This window comes from Gymnodraco acuticeps, unplaced genomic scaffold, assembly GCF_902827175.1.
Source record: "Gymnodraco acuticeps unplaced genomic scaffold, fGymAcu1.1, whole genome shotgun sequence".
In the NCBI taxonomy this organism is placed as follows: domain Eukaryota; kingdom Metazoa; phylum Chordata; class Actinopteri; order Perciformes; family Bathydraconidae; genus Gymnodraco; species Gymnodraco acuticeps.
This window is the reverse complement of record NW_022992226.1, coordinates 79092-95831: the sequence shown is the minus strand read 5'-3', so window position 1 is coordinate 95831 and position 16740 is coordinate 79092. Positions and strand designations below refer to the sequence as shown.

The 16740-nt window shown below is 45.1% G+C and overlaps 1 protein-coding gene across 1 annotated transcript in view; it reads right to left on the bottom strand.

The window, feature by feature from the left end:
* LOC117539789 overlaps positions 1–16740 on the bottom strand; it is a 58539-nt gene that overhangs the window by 31964 nt on the left and 9835 nt on the right. The window lies entirely within an intron of this gene.

Here is a 16740-nt window from a genome sequence, read left to right as displayed (position 1 = left end):
ATGTATATATAGTGGAGTACTCACGGTGTGTTCTCTGTCTGCTCAGTCCTGCCTCTGGATGTCTCTCTTTCTCTCTCTCTCTCTCTCTCTTCTTCAATCTGCCTTGTCCGTCTATCTCTCTATCCCTTTTCACTGTGATCGCTGCTCTGGACACACGCCACGGCAAACACACACTCTACTCTGTTGTAGCGCTCTGCCGAACGCAGCGCTCTGAGCGAGAGATTGAGATGGAGGGAGAGAGAGAAAGAGAGAGAAAGAGAGATAGAGGAGGAGCGGGGAGCGTTCTGTGTGTGTGTGTTTGGTAGGGAAAAGCTGGTGTGAAAACAGTGAGCGGAAACACATTCACGCACTATACATGCCATATTGTAAATGCATTATTCTCTTAATGCATACATAAATGTCAATAAAAACACTAAAACAAGTGTGTGTGTGTGTGTGTGTGTGTGTGTGTGTGTGTGTGTGTGTGTGTGTGTGTGTGTGGTGTGTGTGTGTGTGTGTGTGTGTGGTGTGTGTGTGTGTGTGTGTGTGTGTGTGTGTGTGTGTGTGTGTGTGTGTGTGTGTGTGTGTGTGTGTGTGACAGAGGGAAAAGGCAATAGATAATATGTTAGAGAAACATAACTAAACACACCATGACGTTCAATGCAACCTCTTCAAAACAGCACAGCTCTTCCATTTAGATTCTGATATACTGCATGTATTTTTTTTTATAATTGTAAATCGTCATATTCTTATTGTACTGACTGATTTCTAAACTTTAAATATGTTGGAAAGTATTTATTTTTTACAACTTTATTGTATGTACTGTGTTTATGTATGCACCATTGTAGACCTAACCAAATCTTTGCATGTGTAAACCTACTTTATCACCTGATTCTTATAATAAAGACCCCTACAAACTATACGTTTAAATAATCTATAAGAACTGATGCATTCCAGCATACGTCCTGTTTTCTTCTTTCTCCCTCTTTCTAAACTACATTCTCTCATCCTTGACTCCTTCCATATTTCTGAACTCGTAATTAAAACACCAGGTTTGTGGAGTAATGGTCATGGATCATGTTTCGTGATCATTTATAGGTTACTAAAAAGTCTACTATTTAAAAAGGTCCCATGTCATGGCCATTTCCACTGATCATAATTCCATTGTTGAGGTATACTAGAATAGATTTATCCTGTGCAATTTTCCAAACTCACATTGGTTTCGCATACAGCATCTCTGTAAAGTATGTGTATTCACCGGTATTCACTCTGTCCTAAACAGCTCGTTGGAGCTCTTGCCCCCCCCCCCCCCTCCCTGTGAGCCCAGTCTGCTCCGATTGGTCAGCTCGGCCACTCTGTTCTGATTAGTCAACCACCAGAGAGGCTTTGCCCATGTCTGACAGTGCTTTTTTTGGCTCGCTCTGAACATATACAGCCGTATATGTTATAGCTAACTAACCGAACTGTACCTACAACTGTTGTTATAGAATAATAAGTTATTTTTACCCGTAATAAACTACTACTGTTTGATGAAAATCAAATCATGGTTTGCTATATATGAATGATATGGTATAGGATAGGGCTGAACGATATACCGTGTCATGGCGATAACCGCGATATGCGCATGCGCGATATTCACACCGCAGGGACGTGCGGTTTTATTCATTTTTTTTAAATAGCACAGAATTCAAAATAAAGATACCCTTATTACTTATCGAAACTGCACATACAATATATCCGATTAAAGCTGAGACTCCACAGATTATTTAAGTATAGTATCATCACTAAGCGATCCGATCTCGCGACAGGGGAAGCAAACATAGACATAACAACACGTAACTTTACGGAGCTTCTAGGGAGATCTCACCGTAGCTGTCAATCTGATCAAAAGACGTGTTCAATGGCATTAAAACGAGAAAAAACCGTGGCTGAATCGGTTGATCCATAGGTTAATAATGTATCTGTGGCTTTGAAGCAATTGTTATAATCCATAATTCAATTTTTATGTAAAAATCGGAGCACAAAAGTTAGCTGCTAATGGTAGCCACCAGAGTGTATGCAGCTTCCGGTTTTGGCTACGCGTCACTCTCACTCCTTATTTGGTAATGTGTGTATTAGACTGCCGCATAGCCAAGACCGGAAGCATCAGCCACTCTGGTGGCTACCATTAGCAGCTAACTTTTGCTCTGCGATTTTTACATAAAAATTGAATTATGGATTATAAATGAAATAATGTTTTTATACATAGACGTTAAAAACCTATGGATTAACCGATTCAGCCGCGTCTTTTCTCGTATTAATGCCATTGAACACGTCTTTTGATCAGATTGACAGCTATGGTGAGACGATCTCCCCTAGAAGCTCCGTAAAGGTACGTGATGTCTGTGTTTTCTTCCCCTGTCGTGAGTTCGGATGACTCAGTGATGATACTATATACCTAAATAATCTGTGGAACCTCAGCTTTAATCGGATATCTTGTATGCGCAGCTACGATAAGTAATAAGGGTACTTTTATCTTGAGTTCTGTGCCAAAGTCCGTTAGCATTTTTCGCTCAGGGGTCATTTAGATGCTTCTTATGAGACTTGTGTTTTGTTTTGGTAAACATGGTTTGTATCGTCAATTAGCTGAGATTATTCCCGTTAATCTGGTATGACACATTAATATTCTTAAATATTAAGATCCCCTGAGACACAGTGTCGTGAAAAAAAAAGTAAAGTACCCGCCGGGACCTTGGGGCTTAACAGGTTAAAAAAACGCAATATATATCGCAGGGGAACAAAAAACCGCAATGTCAGTTTTTTTCAATATCGTGCAGCCCTAGTATAGGAGCAAATAATTCAGGGAAGAAAGGCTACTAAGTATTTCCATCAAACTTTATTTTTAGAAATGTACAAAATGAACATGTGTAAATATTAGGGCTGTCAAGTTAACGCGTTAAAAACGCGTTAACGCAAAAAAAAATTAACGGTACTAATTATTTTTAACGCGATTAACGCATGTGTATTTTTTTTCCTCGGCCGCCTCGTAGTTTCAGAGCACATCGAGTTTAAAATACCATCTACAAGCTGATGCTGACAGCCCCGCTGAGGCTGACAGCCCCGCTCCTGCCGCCCGCTTGTGGCAGACCACACTTCCACGCTCACCGGCAGGCACCGACTGGCTATTGGGAGGACCGGGAGGGTGTGTGTATGTGTGGCCCGAGCGAGCGAGAGAGAGACCTTACGTCAGGGGTGCCCAACCAGTCGATCGCGATCGACCGGTCGATCGCGGGGAGATTCCCAGTCGATCGCGAGATGTGTCTAAAAATAGAACAACCATATTCTGTTTTATCGTTAATGTCCTATAACATAATCTTCCTGTGCCAGAATAATGCACTTGAACACATCAAAGCTTTGTGATTGGCCGGTGTGACCCCATGTGTCGGGGCGTGGCTGGTGGGCAGTGGGCACTATTTCGCTGACGTTGTGCGTGTCAACCGTGTCAACGGTCAACAGGAGTGACAGTCCGCACACACACAAGACCGCAATTATGGCAGAAGCAAAAAAGCCCAAAATATATAATTTCACTCCGAGTGGGAGGATGATTATTTTTGTATCTATTCCAATTCAAATTCCATCTGTCTCATCTGCAATGCGAGCGTGGCTTTATCGAAGAAGGGTAATTTAGGAGCGGCATTTCAAAACAGTGCACAAACACTACGAGACGGAATTCCCTCCTAATTCTGTCCTACGCTCCCAAAAGGGGAGGGGCCTGAAAGGACGGCTAAATGCACAGCAGTCCATTTTCACCACGCCCAACAACAAGAGCAAGGCTGCTACCATAGCATCTTATCGTGTCAGTCATGTTCTTATCAAGTCTTTCAAAGACGGCGAAGTTGTGTAAGAAGCATTCCTGGAGGCTGCCGATGCGCTTTTGGGGGACAGTAAAAATAACAGTAGCATTTCAACAGGTTTTTGATATAATAAAAACTCAAGTTAGATACTGTTATTAATCAGCTGTAAGTTTTAGTTTGTTTGAACTTATTCATTATAATTATTGTACAAAATGGTATAAGAATGCAAACTTAAATTGATTATAGTCTATTATCAATTCAGGTTAAGAAACTAGTGTTGCTTGCATCCTATTTATTTTTATACTCTACTAAAATGCTACAAAAAAGGGTTTGATTCTATTCATTTTGTCTTTTTTATTGCACTTTGGCAGCAGATTCCTGTGTAGCTTCAGATCTGAGTTTTCTTATTAATAAGCCTAATTTATACTTTTGTAGCAACACTATTTTTATATAATGGCAAAGAAAGGGTTCAGAGTATTTTCTTTTTGTGTCATATGTGGCAGCACTGTTCAATGTTTCTTGAAAACATTACCCACTGTAGTGACGTGTGAATAAACTCCAACTCTGTATCAACAACACTGTTGTGTAACTTCAGTTAAATACTTGTATGTGTGTAGATTAGAAAGAGGTAAGATAAAGGATCTGCAGTATTTTCGGAAGTATTCATCGTACAAAGGTCAGTTTTATACAAGTAGAAGTGTGTATTTAACTGGTAGTAGGCTCAGTAATGGCTACGCCTCTCTATTTGGACTGGTAGATCTCGGCAGACTGGCAACTTTAAAAGTAGCTCTCGGTTCAAAAAAGGTTGGGCACCCCTGCCTTACGTGCATTGTTGTTGTTAGCATCTGGTACTAGCTAGCTGCGCTAACGGATATAAGGAGCTGTTTAAATGAAAACAGAGGAGCGACATTTCGCCACAACTGCGCCGAGCACTTGACTTTATGCAGGAAGCCAGACAGTGGGACATTGTACGAAAAGTCAGCACACTCAGCACGGAAAGTGCGCAACACGATTGCAGCGTCCAGGCAGCTCCCGTTCGAGCATATGCCTTGAGTTGCACATAGCTCCAACGATCCATCACACACACACACACACACACACACACACACACACACACACACACACACACACACACACCACACACACACACACACACACACACACACACACACACACACACACACACACACACACACACACACACACACACCACACACACACACAACACACACACACACACACACACACACACACACACACACACAGCCGAGCTTGAATGACACAAGCACACTTTTATTTCCATGCAACTCTCTGATTGGTCTGGTGTCTTGCCCTCTGTTGCATTAACTGAACACGGGAAATTACAGTCCTGTCGTCCTCTCTAGTGTCACGATGAGGTTCACGTAAAACACGGTTAATGTATTATATTATTGAGGTAGAATTGTCCGGGGCTACAGAAAAAACATTCGGGGCAGGCCAAAATATTATTTTACCAACAATGTGGAATTTATTGGCTACATATTACACAGATTATGCACAGCGGGAGCAGCAATAACCGTCAAATAATAATTGTGTGTGTCCGCATATGTAGCCTGTTATTGTCTCATTATACCGCACTCTCAATGAATTCAAAGTAAATATGTGGGGGAACAATGTTCAGCTGATCTAACAGAGATTATAAAATACAGCTCTATGACAAAACACTCGACAGCTGATGCAGCTGTTGCCAAGTAATAATGAACGGACGTCGCTTTAATATGACCGCTCAGAGGAGAGGAGTTCTCATTTCTTTAAACGTCTGCTGCTTGATTGATTGATTGATTGAAACGTTTATTAACAGCTTGTATATTGGGTACAGTACAGTACAGCTCAAAACATACAATTGTTAAGGGGATGCAGACCAGAGAAAGACTTTCGTCTTGTTTACATCAGGGTCCCCCATTTCCAATTCATCATGTCATTTAAGACATATAAGACATATTTGACATACAGATGGCTTATTTACAATTTACATACAGGTGGTTTTTTTTTACATACAGATTGCTTGTTTACAATTTTCATTTTAGATTTCGTTCTAATACATCCTAACCGGACATTTAAGACATACCAAGTCTACAGATATACAGTTAGTAACAGAGTCTAAAATGCGAGTATATACATAGATGGGGGGGGGGAAGCTGTCCATTGAACGACAGGTTGAGATTTGTACCATTACCGGGGCCAGTTTTGCAATGCTCTCCCCCGAAGGTGCTCTTTAAGAGAGGTTTTGAAGGTAAGTATAGTTTTACTTTCCTTTACAGTTGTGGGAAGAGCGTTCCACCTTGATGTGGCATAATTGCGAAACGTGTATTCCCCCTTTTTTGTGCCAAATCTGGGTTTCACAGGTCTCAGCACTCAAGCCTGCATTATTAATATAGGCAGGGCCAGTCTATTGTCGCCCATCAGCTGTAGATAGTTAACTAATTAGAGGGGCGTGCCCCTACAGCTGTGAGAACTGAGCAATCAGGCGTCCATTTTTAGGTATCACTTTCCTGGAGCGTGAGCTTCAGCGTCAGACAGCCGAAGACTGACAAAGACATTGGAGTCCTACAGGAGTCACGAGGGAGGCAAAGAGGAGGCAAATCCTACTTTGATTGAGCTAAGTATCGCTGGTGTTTTTTTTTATTTTCTATTTTGTTTCATTTTATTTTGTTGTTTAGCCCCTCATGCTATAATCATGTGTATTTTCTCCATTCCTGTTCATGTGTCTTCTCGCAATTATCACTGGCCCCGTCCGTGTATCTCGTAATCGATATAACCGGCCTGCTCTCGTCTATCCCACGTGCTCCACTGAGATCCAACATCTAGTTTCAGGTGGCCTGTGGAACTGCCAGTCAGCTGTTCCTAAGGCTGACTTCATCTCTGGCTACGCCTCCCTGCAGTCTCTGGATTTCCTTGCTCTCACTGAGACCTGGATTACTCCATCCAACACATCCACCCCAGCAGCGCTCTCCACTGCATATTCCTTCTCCCATACACCCAGACCCACTGGAAGAGGAGGTGGCACTGGTCTCCTGCTCTCTCCCAAATGGAGCTTTTCCCTCTTCAAGCTACCTAACTTCACTCCTTCCACCTTTGAGTTCCATGCCGTCACAGTAACCCATCCTATACAGTTAACCATTGTTGTTCTCTACCGTCCACCAGGCGCCTTGGGGGACTTCTTGGAGGAATTAGATAATCTCCTCTCACTCATCCCTAAAACTGGTCCCTTCTCGGAGACTTCAACCTCCAGACGGGGAAGATAGACGAACTAACATCTCTGTTAACCGCCTTCGCTTTCTCACTGTCTCCGTCCCCACCGACTCATAAAGCTGGCAATGTCCTTGATCTCATATTCTCAAGGAACTGTGCTACTTCTAACCTCTCTGTAAACCCGCTCCACACATCCGATCACTTCTTCATTTAATTCTCTCTACCCCTTTCCAAACATAACAAACTAATCTCTTCCCATCCTACACTTGTCCGCCGTAACCTTCGCTCCCTCTCCCCCTCTACCTTTGCCTCGTCGGTGCTCTCAGCCCTCCCTTCCTCTGATTCGTTCCAACTCCTGCTTCCAAACTCTGCTGCAGAAACTCTCCTCTCTACTCTCTCATCCACTCTGGACTCGCTCTGTCCTCTCACATCTCGGCAGGCTCGTCAGTCCCCTCCTGCTCCCTGGCTAAATGATGCACTGCGTGCTAATAGAACCGTCCTTAGGGCAGCAGAGCGGAAATGGTGGAAATCCAAACACCGTGACGACCTCCTAACCTATCAAGCTCTCCTCTCCTCTTTCTCTGCTTCGATCTCTCAGGCAAAAAGCACTTTCTTTCAAGATAAGATCCAATCTTCCTATTCCAATCCTAAAAAACTATTTTCCATCTTCTCCACCCTCTTGGACCCTCCAAAAGCTCCTCCCCCCTCCTCACTTCTGTCAAGCGACTTTGTTACCCACTTTGAAAAAAAGGTTGATGATATTCGCTCTTCTTTTCTGACTCACCTTTACTCACCGCTGGGTCACCAGACCCTCCTTCCACCAACACACTAACCTCCTTTTCCCCTCTCTCTCCAAGTGAGGTTCTTACCCTCATTACCTCTGCCCGCCCTACCACCTGTCCTCTGGACCCTATCCCTTCAAACCTCCTTCAGACTATCGCTCCTGATATTCTACTGTTTCTCACCCATTTCATCAACACTTCTCTAACTTCTGGTCACTTCCAAACAGTCTCAAGGAGGCAAGAGTAAACCCTCTCCTAAAGAAACCCACTCTCAACCCGTCTGATGTTATAAACTACAGGCCTGTCTCTCTCCTCCCGTTCCTGTCTAAATCACTTGAACGCGCTGTCTTTAAACAACTCTCCTGTTATCTTAATCAGAACAACCTTCTGGATCCGCACCAGTCTGGTTTCAAGGCAGGTCACTCCACAGAAACTGCTCTCATTGCTGTCACGGAGGAACTGCACACTGCCAAAACTGCATCCCTCTCCTCTGTCATCATCCTTTTGGACCTGTCTGCTGCATTCGACACGGTGAATCATCAGATCCTCCTTCGCACTCTCCAAAAACTTGGAGTTTCAGGCTCTGCACTTTCCCTCCTCACCTCATACCTGAAAGACCGTACCTACAGGGTGACTTGGAGAGGGTCTGAGTCCGACCCTTGTCAATTAACTACGGGGGTCCCTCAGGGCTCTGTTCTTGGTCCCCTCCTCTTCTCCCTGTACACAAACTCGCTCGGATCAGTCATTAGCCCGCATGGTTTTTCTTACCACTGCTACGCTGACGACACCCAATTAATTCTGTCCTTTCCCCGCTCAGAGACCCAGGTCAGCGCACGCATCTCTGCTTGTCTAGCTGACATCTCTCAGTGGATGTCTGCTCATCACCTCAAGCTCAACCTTGACAAGACTGAGCTGCTCTTCCTCCCGGGAAAAGATTGTCCCACTCTTGACCTAACAATCAACATCGGCACCTCAGTTGTTTCCCCGACTCAGACTGCAAGGAATCTGGGTGTGACCCTAGATAACAAACTGTCCTTCACTGCAAACATCGCTGCTACAACCCGTTGCTGCAGATACACGCTTTACAACATCAGGAAGATACGTCCCCAGCTGACTCAGAAAGCGACTCAGGGTTCTGGTCCAGGCTCTCGTCATCTCACGCCTAGACTACTGCAACTCCCTCCTGGCTGGTCTACCTGCATGTGCCATCCGACCTCTGCAGCTCATCCAGAATGCAGCGGCTCGTCTGGTCTTCAACCTTCCTAAATTCTCCCACACCACTCCGCTCCTCCGCTGCCTTCACTGGCTTCCGGTAACTGCTAGAATCCACTTCAAGACACTGGTACTTGCTTACCGTGCTGCGAATGGATCTGGCCCTTCCTACATCCAGGATATGGTTAAACCGTACACCCCAGCGCGTGCACTACGCTCTGCATCAGCCAAACAACTCGTTGCGCCCTCGCTGCGAGGGGGACCCAAGTTCCCATCGGCGAAAACACGTGGGTTTGCTGTCCTGGCTCCAGGATGGTGGAATGAGCTCCCCATTGACATCAGGACGGCAGATAGCTTGCACATCTTCCGGCGCAAACTGAAAACTCATCTCTTTCGACTCCACTTCGAGCGTTAGAACTATTAACGAAGCACTTTTATACTAATAAAGGACTGGCTTACCTAAAGCCAGTTGAGTAGCACTTGAAATGTTTGGCTCTATGAAACCTGATGTACTTATATGATTCTGTTTTCTTCAAGGTTGTGTCTTCCTGGTCGAATGTACTTATTGTAAGTCGCTTTGGATAAAAGCGTCAGCTAAATGCAATGTAATGTAATGTAATTGTGGAGCTCCCTCTGGTGTTATGATCATGGTATTCCTTGACCTTTGGGAATAATTTTGACATGTACATGGGTACCATAGATGTGTAGTGGATCTTGTAGACCAGGCCCATTGCAAGTAGCTGTACTCTGTCGTCTACTCTAAGCCATCCTAGGTTGTCAAAGTGGGCAGAGGTGAGGTGGGTTCTAGATGAAAGGTCAAGCAGTAGTCTGACCAGTTTATGGAGCTTCCCCTCCTCTCTCCTCGGTTCCCCTCCTCGGTCCTCTGCTCGCATCTCCTGTGGGCGGGACTAAGTCTCGAGGAGGGGAGTCGAGGAGGGGAAATTTAAGAATTGAGAAGCCTCTCTTGTTTCGTGAAAGTCTGGCAGAGGGTGCGGCCATAGCTCTGGGCGTGGCTACTGGGTAAAATAATTTAAAATAAAAATACCCTGCTAACTCTACTACAAACGCCGATGAAAATGAAACCGACTGCACGTTTTGTGTAGCACACAGTTATTAAACCTCCTTGTCAACATAAACACACACGCACAAAACATTTAGCAACCCGCGAAATACCCACACACACACACACACACACACACACACACAGTACGTAGCTACAGCTGTGCCCGCGAATTCTTGGCCCGCAAATTCGCGGGTCTAGCTATGTAGGCTACTGAGTGTGTGTATTTCGCGAGTTGAGTGATGTACAATGACAATGGCATCTCGTGGAGGAATTCTGAAATGTTTTACCGTTACATCACAAAAACGCACAGCAGAACCAGACACTGGAGCGCCGGCCTCTTTATTTACTTACTCCTCTTCATCCCCTATGGGTAATAAGGCTGAGAACCCTCCATTGTATTTAGTCCTTAGCTATATACTGCGCCTCTCCCCATGTAGGGATGGGTACCGAGCCCCGGTATTAAACGGGCCCCGGGCCGGAATTAAAGACAGTGGTAACGTTAAGCTCCGACGTTATCGGACTTTTTATCGGTACTGGAGACATTTAAAAGATATATGTCATATGTATTATTGCTACATACATATTATATCGCAGTTTTAGTTTCGCCAACTCCGTTTCTAATATGCAATAAGACTACAACATGCTTCTATGATGTATTTTTGAGCTTTCCAATCCAGACGAGATCTCTCTCTCCTGTCTGTGTGCGAGGGGGCGGGGCAGTTTGTAAAGGCCTCCTGACTGTGTTACAGACTGTCATCCTGGTTAGTGGTTACTCTGGGTTCTGTCTTCAGGACAGTGTTGGATTTGCTTGTTAATTTGATGGGACTTGATTGGATTCAATATTAGAGTAACTTTCTCGTTTGTGTTTGTTTAAATATATTTGGCCTTTGTTTATGTGATTGAATGATTTACTCAAATAAAAAGGTTGATGAATTATCATCTAATGATTATGATGTTTTATTTATGTTAAAGGTCACTTTGAATGATTTTAACTAATGATAATGTAGAAAAACTAACATTTTAAATTCGGGACGGTCCACATTAATTTCGGGACGGCTTAGATTGTATTTCGGGACGGTTCCGGAAGGATGGTGAAAAAAGTTAGTCGAGAGCCCTGCCCTACGTCACGATACCCAGGAAGAAAACATGAAATCTTCAACGAGGCGTTTTGGGGAGGTATTTTCTGTGTTAGAGTTTTACTCGCTACAGGGTGTACTTTGAGGGTTTGTGACTATGCAGACCGTTTACATGCATAAAAACCTTCATAACACACAAGGAGACAGGTAATAACCGGAAAAGCATGACATGGGAACTCTAAGTTACTAAAAAGTAACTGTATTACCTTACAGCTGCAGAAAAAAAAGATATCAGATTTTTGGTAACAAAATAAAAATGGGGATTACTTACAGGATACAAATGGTTTTAAAATAGAGAACAATACAATGACAAAGCACATGCACACACACACTTCTACACTTGAGAGTCTCAAGTGCTACTTTCATTCAATAGAGTGGTGCAGTGACGAGTCCTGAAACCCGGAAGTGAGTTAGCATTTTACCACTACCGGTTCCCTCATCTCAGAGTCAGAGGGTGACCTGGTTAAACCCTGGTTGTTCTATTTCGTATAAGGCTTCGCCCTCTAAGGCTATCGCTATTGGGTAATCCCTCTGCACGTGTGCAGCACTGACAGACTTAATCCACGCCCACCTATGACGTGGGCCCCACCTACGGACTCACTTCCGTATAAATAGGAAGTAGTTCCTACAATCTGCTCCCACTTTTCTTCAGCACTCCGTTGCAGAAGCACTGTACAGACACAAGCTCTTTTCAGAGCTGTTTACTAGAAAGCAAACATTTCCCCCTGGCCCCATCCTCCCTCTCCTCCGGACGGGGGAGACAAGGCGGGGCTCGGTGTTAGCCGACATATGCGTTACGACCGGCTGTGGCTGGCTCGCTCCAGGGAGGAAGCGGCTTTACACAGACGATACAGGTGAGTCCTGCCGGGGATTGGAGCACGCAAACGCGGCTCGCACTCCCCAGGTGTCGTGCACTCATTGTGTCCGTCTCCCTCTGGCCCACAGACAGCGGAGAGTGAACGCTCTCGCGGCTGCGGCCGGGGATGATTGGCTAGTCAAGGAGACTTAATCTGTGGACCAAGCCCTTGATTATTGGATCCGAGTGGCGGGCAGCAGTCAGGCGACTCCTTCCCCTCCATTTACGGATCACCATGTGGTTCCCCCGGCCCCATCCTCCCTCTCCTCCGGACGGGGGAGACAGGGCGGTGTCGGCCCGGCAGCCGAGCCTATAGGTTCGGCTGCCGGGCTGACACCGGGTCCCTCTATCCGCCATCTCGGCTCTGCCGTATAGGTGGTATTCTCCAGGAACTCCCGGAGATCATCGGAAAGGCAGCCGCCTAATGAGATCTCCCCGTTCCCCCGGTTCAGGAGAGCTCTCCTCCGGATGACATAAGCGGCTGCCTCATAGCCTGTCGGTTATTAGGCAGCAGGGCTCGCGGCACAAACCGGCTGTCTTTAAAACCTGGTGGTTGATTAGACAGCACAGGCTTGTTTCCTATGTCACAGATATGCCTCCACACACCGTTCATTCCTCAAGCGGGTTTGAGCGTGAACGCGCCTCAATGTCCGGTTTACGAGACTTCTCCTAAACGGCGACATGATGAGAGCTGCTGTGCAATACAGCGTGTGGAGGTGCAAGAGCCGGCTGTAACCTGTCAGTCAGCAGGCAGCAGGGCTCGTGGCACAAGCCAGCTGTATTTAACCAGGCGGTTATTAGACAGCAGGGCTTGACGTTTAAACCTGATGCTCCTAACCTGTCGGTTAGCAGGCAGCACGGTTATTTTCCTCTGTCCCAGATGTGCCTACTACACACGGTCGTAATGAGCCCAGGGCTGTTATTACGCACTGTGTGAATAGCACTGCACACACCTCCGCTCATTCCTCAGCAGGTTTGAGCGTGAACGCGCCTCAATGTCCAGTTTACGAGCTGGCTGCCGCTAACCTGTCGGTTTTAGGCAGCATGGCTCGCTGCATAAATCGGCTGTCTTTAAAACCTATTGGTTTTTAGGCAGCTCAGTTTTTCTCCTCTGTCCCAAACCTACCTCCTACACACGGTCGTAATGAGCCCACGAGTGCCATTATTACAGTGAGGACAGCACTGCACACAGCTCCGCTCATCCCTTAGGGGTGTTGAGCGTGAACGCACTTCGGTGTCCAGTGTAACACTGTAAGCAATTGCTGTTATTTTACAGCCAATTTTCAACACTAATCTACTGGCAGCCCCCTAACCAGAATGTTACTGTGAATTATTTAATTTTTTACAGTAATAAACTGAAATTGTTCAACAGTATAAATACTGTATAATTTCAGTGTATTGCTGGCATCTCTGCTGCCAATATTTTACTGTTAATTGAAAAAATACAGCAGTATACTGTATTTTATTTTTACAGTAAGAGGCTGTAGAGTCATTTCACAGTATGAGTACTGTGGTGTTACAGTGAAGTGCAGAGAAGAGACTGCCGGCACTTTACTGTTATTTGACAGGAAAATGTGTTACAGTGGACATAATGAGAGCCTGTGTGAAATGCAGCGTCTGGAGGGCTCTGGCATGGCTCGTCACCATGACAACCACAGCACATCCAGAGCAGGTTGGCGCGCTGAGTGGTGGCGCGTGTATTCAATGGACAGATGGAAGATAATATGCAGCTTGGCTCCCAGGTTAAGCCGGCTGCCAATAGCCTATTGGTTACTTGGCAGCATGGCTCGCTGCCTAAGCCGGCTGGGTTTTTTAACTTATCGGTTAATAAAACAGCAGGGCTTACTATTCAATCCATCTACCTTAAACTTTTTGTGTTTAGGCAGCACGGATTTTTTCTCTGTCTCAGACGTACCTCCTACCCACGGTCGTAATAAGCCCACGGAGGGCCATTATTACGCATTGTGTGGACAGCACTGCACACACCTCCGCTCATCCCTTAGTGATGTTGAGTGTGAACGCGTGGTTTACGAGTCTTCTCCTAAACGGCGACATATTGAGAGCCTGTGTGGAATGCAGCGTGTGGAGGGCTCTGGCGTGGTTTGCCACCAACCACAGCACATCCAGAGAATGTACACCCGGCGCTATCAGAGTACTGTATGGTACTCAGGGTGGCGGCGCGTGTGTCTGATGGACAGATGGATGAGCAGGCGGATGGGCAGAGGATAGTCTCTGCAGTTCGCCTCTCCCCCCCGCAGTTCTACGGGATACAGGGAACCCTGTCATCCCGGGAACAGTGTCTCGTGCTCCGTTCAAAGAGTTCTCATGAAGTAAATTCTCATGAACCTTTGTGGGAAAAGTACTGCGGTGGGAATGCGCCTAATGGTATACTAAAATCCATGTGAAAAAAATTGCTTCTCACTGTTCTCAGGTCAAATATGTATATGTGATTAAAAATGCGATTAATTTCGATTAATTAATTACAAAGCCTCTAATTAATTAGCTTAATTTTTTTAATCGAGTCCCGGCCCTAATACTTTGCATTACTTAATACAATTGTACATCGAGGTGCCCAGATGTCCCTAGTGCCCACCTATCCGATTTGAACATGCTGATGTACAATGTGATGTAGTAGCCTAATGCAGGTGTAAGACCATTGTGTTTGTATTGTGTGAAATGCATGTTCTATGCATTTTGAGGGTTTTGGGGGGTTTGACCCCCAAAAACATTTTCGAACCCTAGGGGCTGGCTCCCCCAAAATAATTAAATAACATAACCCTAACCTGACCCTAACCCTAAAACCGAAATAAAGTAACAAAAAAAAGTAACTAAATCCGCCAGAAACCCGAAAATCTTCGCGCGGGCGGGGGACACGTGCATGTATCCTGTTTCTCCATTTCTGGAAGTTGGCAACCCTACTCTCATACAATAATACAATACAAATGGTGTGTGTGTGTGTGTGTGTGTGTGTGTGTGTGTGTGTGTGTGTGTGTGTGTGTGTGTGTGTGTGTGTGTGTGTGTGTGTGTGTGTGTGTGTGTGTGTGTGTGTGTGTGTGTGTGTGTGTGTGTGTGTGTGTGTGTGTGTGTGTGTGTGTGTGTGTGTGTGTGTGTGTGTGTGTGTGTGTGTGTGTGTGTGTGTGTGATGGATCGTTGGAGCAATGCAACTCAACTGACTTTTCGTACAATGTCCCACTGTCTGGCTACCTGCATAAAGTCAAGTGCTCGGCGCAGTTGTGGCGAAATGTCGCTCCTCTGTTTTCATTTAAACAGCTCCTTATATCCGTTAGCGCAGCTAGCTAGCACCAGATGCTAACAACAACAATACACGTAAGGTCTCTCTCTCTCGCTCGCTCGGGCCACACATACACACACCCTCCCGGTCCTCCCAATAGCCAGTCGGTGCCTGCCGGTGAGTGTGGAAGTGTGGTCTGCTGCAAGCGGGCAGCAGGAGCGGGGCTGTCAGCATCAGCTTGTAGATGGTATTTTAAACTCGATGCGCTCTGAAACTACGGGGCGGCCGAGAAAAAAAAATACACATGCGTTAATCGCGTTAAAATAATTAGTGGCGTTAATTTTTTTTTTGCGTTAACGCGTTATTAACGCGTTAACTTGACAGCCCTAATTTTTACATAAATCATTTTCTCAATATTCGATTGAATCCACCACAAACACAAAATATCCAATGTTGAAACAAAAGTAAATAAATATGTTTTCATGAAATTCCTAACTTACTAGATTGTAAACATCTACAGTTGACAATATCATTAAAAAAAATGAAAATCATAGAAAGTGGAGAAATCTCTGCAGGGAGGACCAAGGTTTAAAACACACAATGTTATTTACTCAACAATAAGTCACAGTTATCCTTGTTTTATTTATGTTGCTGTGCTTTTTTTTTCCATTGGTCAATTTACAGTAATAAACCTTAGTTTTACAGTATAATGTATGGTTTTCGGATTCTGGCCGACAGCCAGAGCTACGGCACTTGAAATAGAATTCAGCCAAAACACGGCAGACAAGTCAGGCATGTTTGGAATGAGTCCACAACACTCCGGATTGGTTAATATAAACGTCATCGAAGAAACCTGCCAATGAGAACTGTCCGCGCCTGTCGTTCACATTTGAAACATCAAAGTCAGTTTGAGCGGGTCTCCTCCTGCTGGAGCTACAGCTGTCTGTATGTCTGCTACAGGAGTTTATGGATTAATATCGAGATCGTTTTACATCTACACGTTAAATCAGGGTTGCCAACTCTCACGCATCTGGCGTGTGACACACGCTTTCACTCTCAATGTCACGCTCTCACGCTGCCCAAACTATTCTCACTCCAAAAACAACATGAACCGGCGATCGTTTTTGGTTGGTTATTTACAATGTTGAGTTGACAGCTGCTCAAGCTGTCAATCCGCTCCCTCCCCGCCCCCACCACTCTTAAAGGAATGCTCCACTCATTAGATAATTAATCAAAACTTCAGTATTTAGTGAAACATTATGTTTAAACCATACCCTGAAGAAATCAGCGATATTCCCCGGTAAATAATGATTTTATAGCTCTTTTTTATCAAAACCTGTATATTCCGTCAGGCCGCTGCCATTTTGGCCATTTTCAGTAGTCACGTGATGGTCGTGACGTCATCCATGCGTTCAC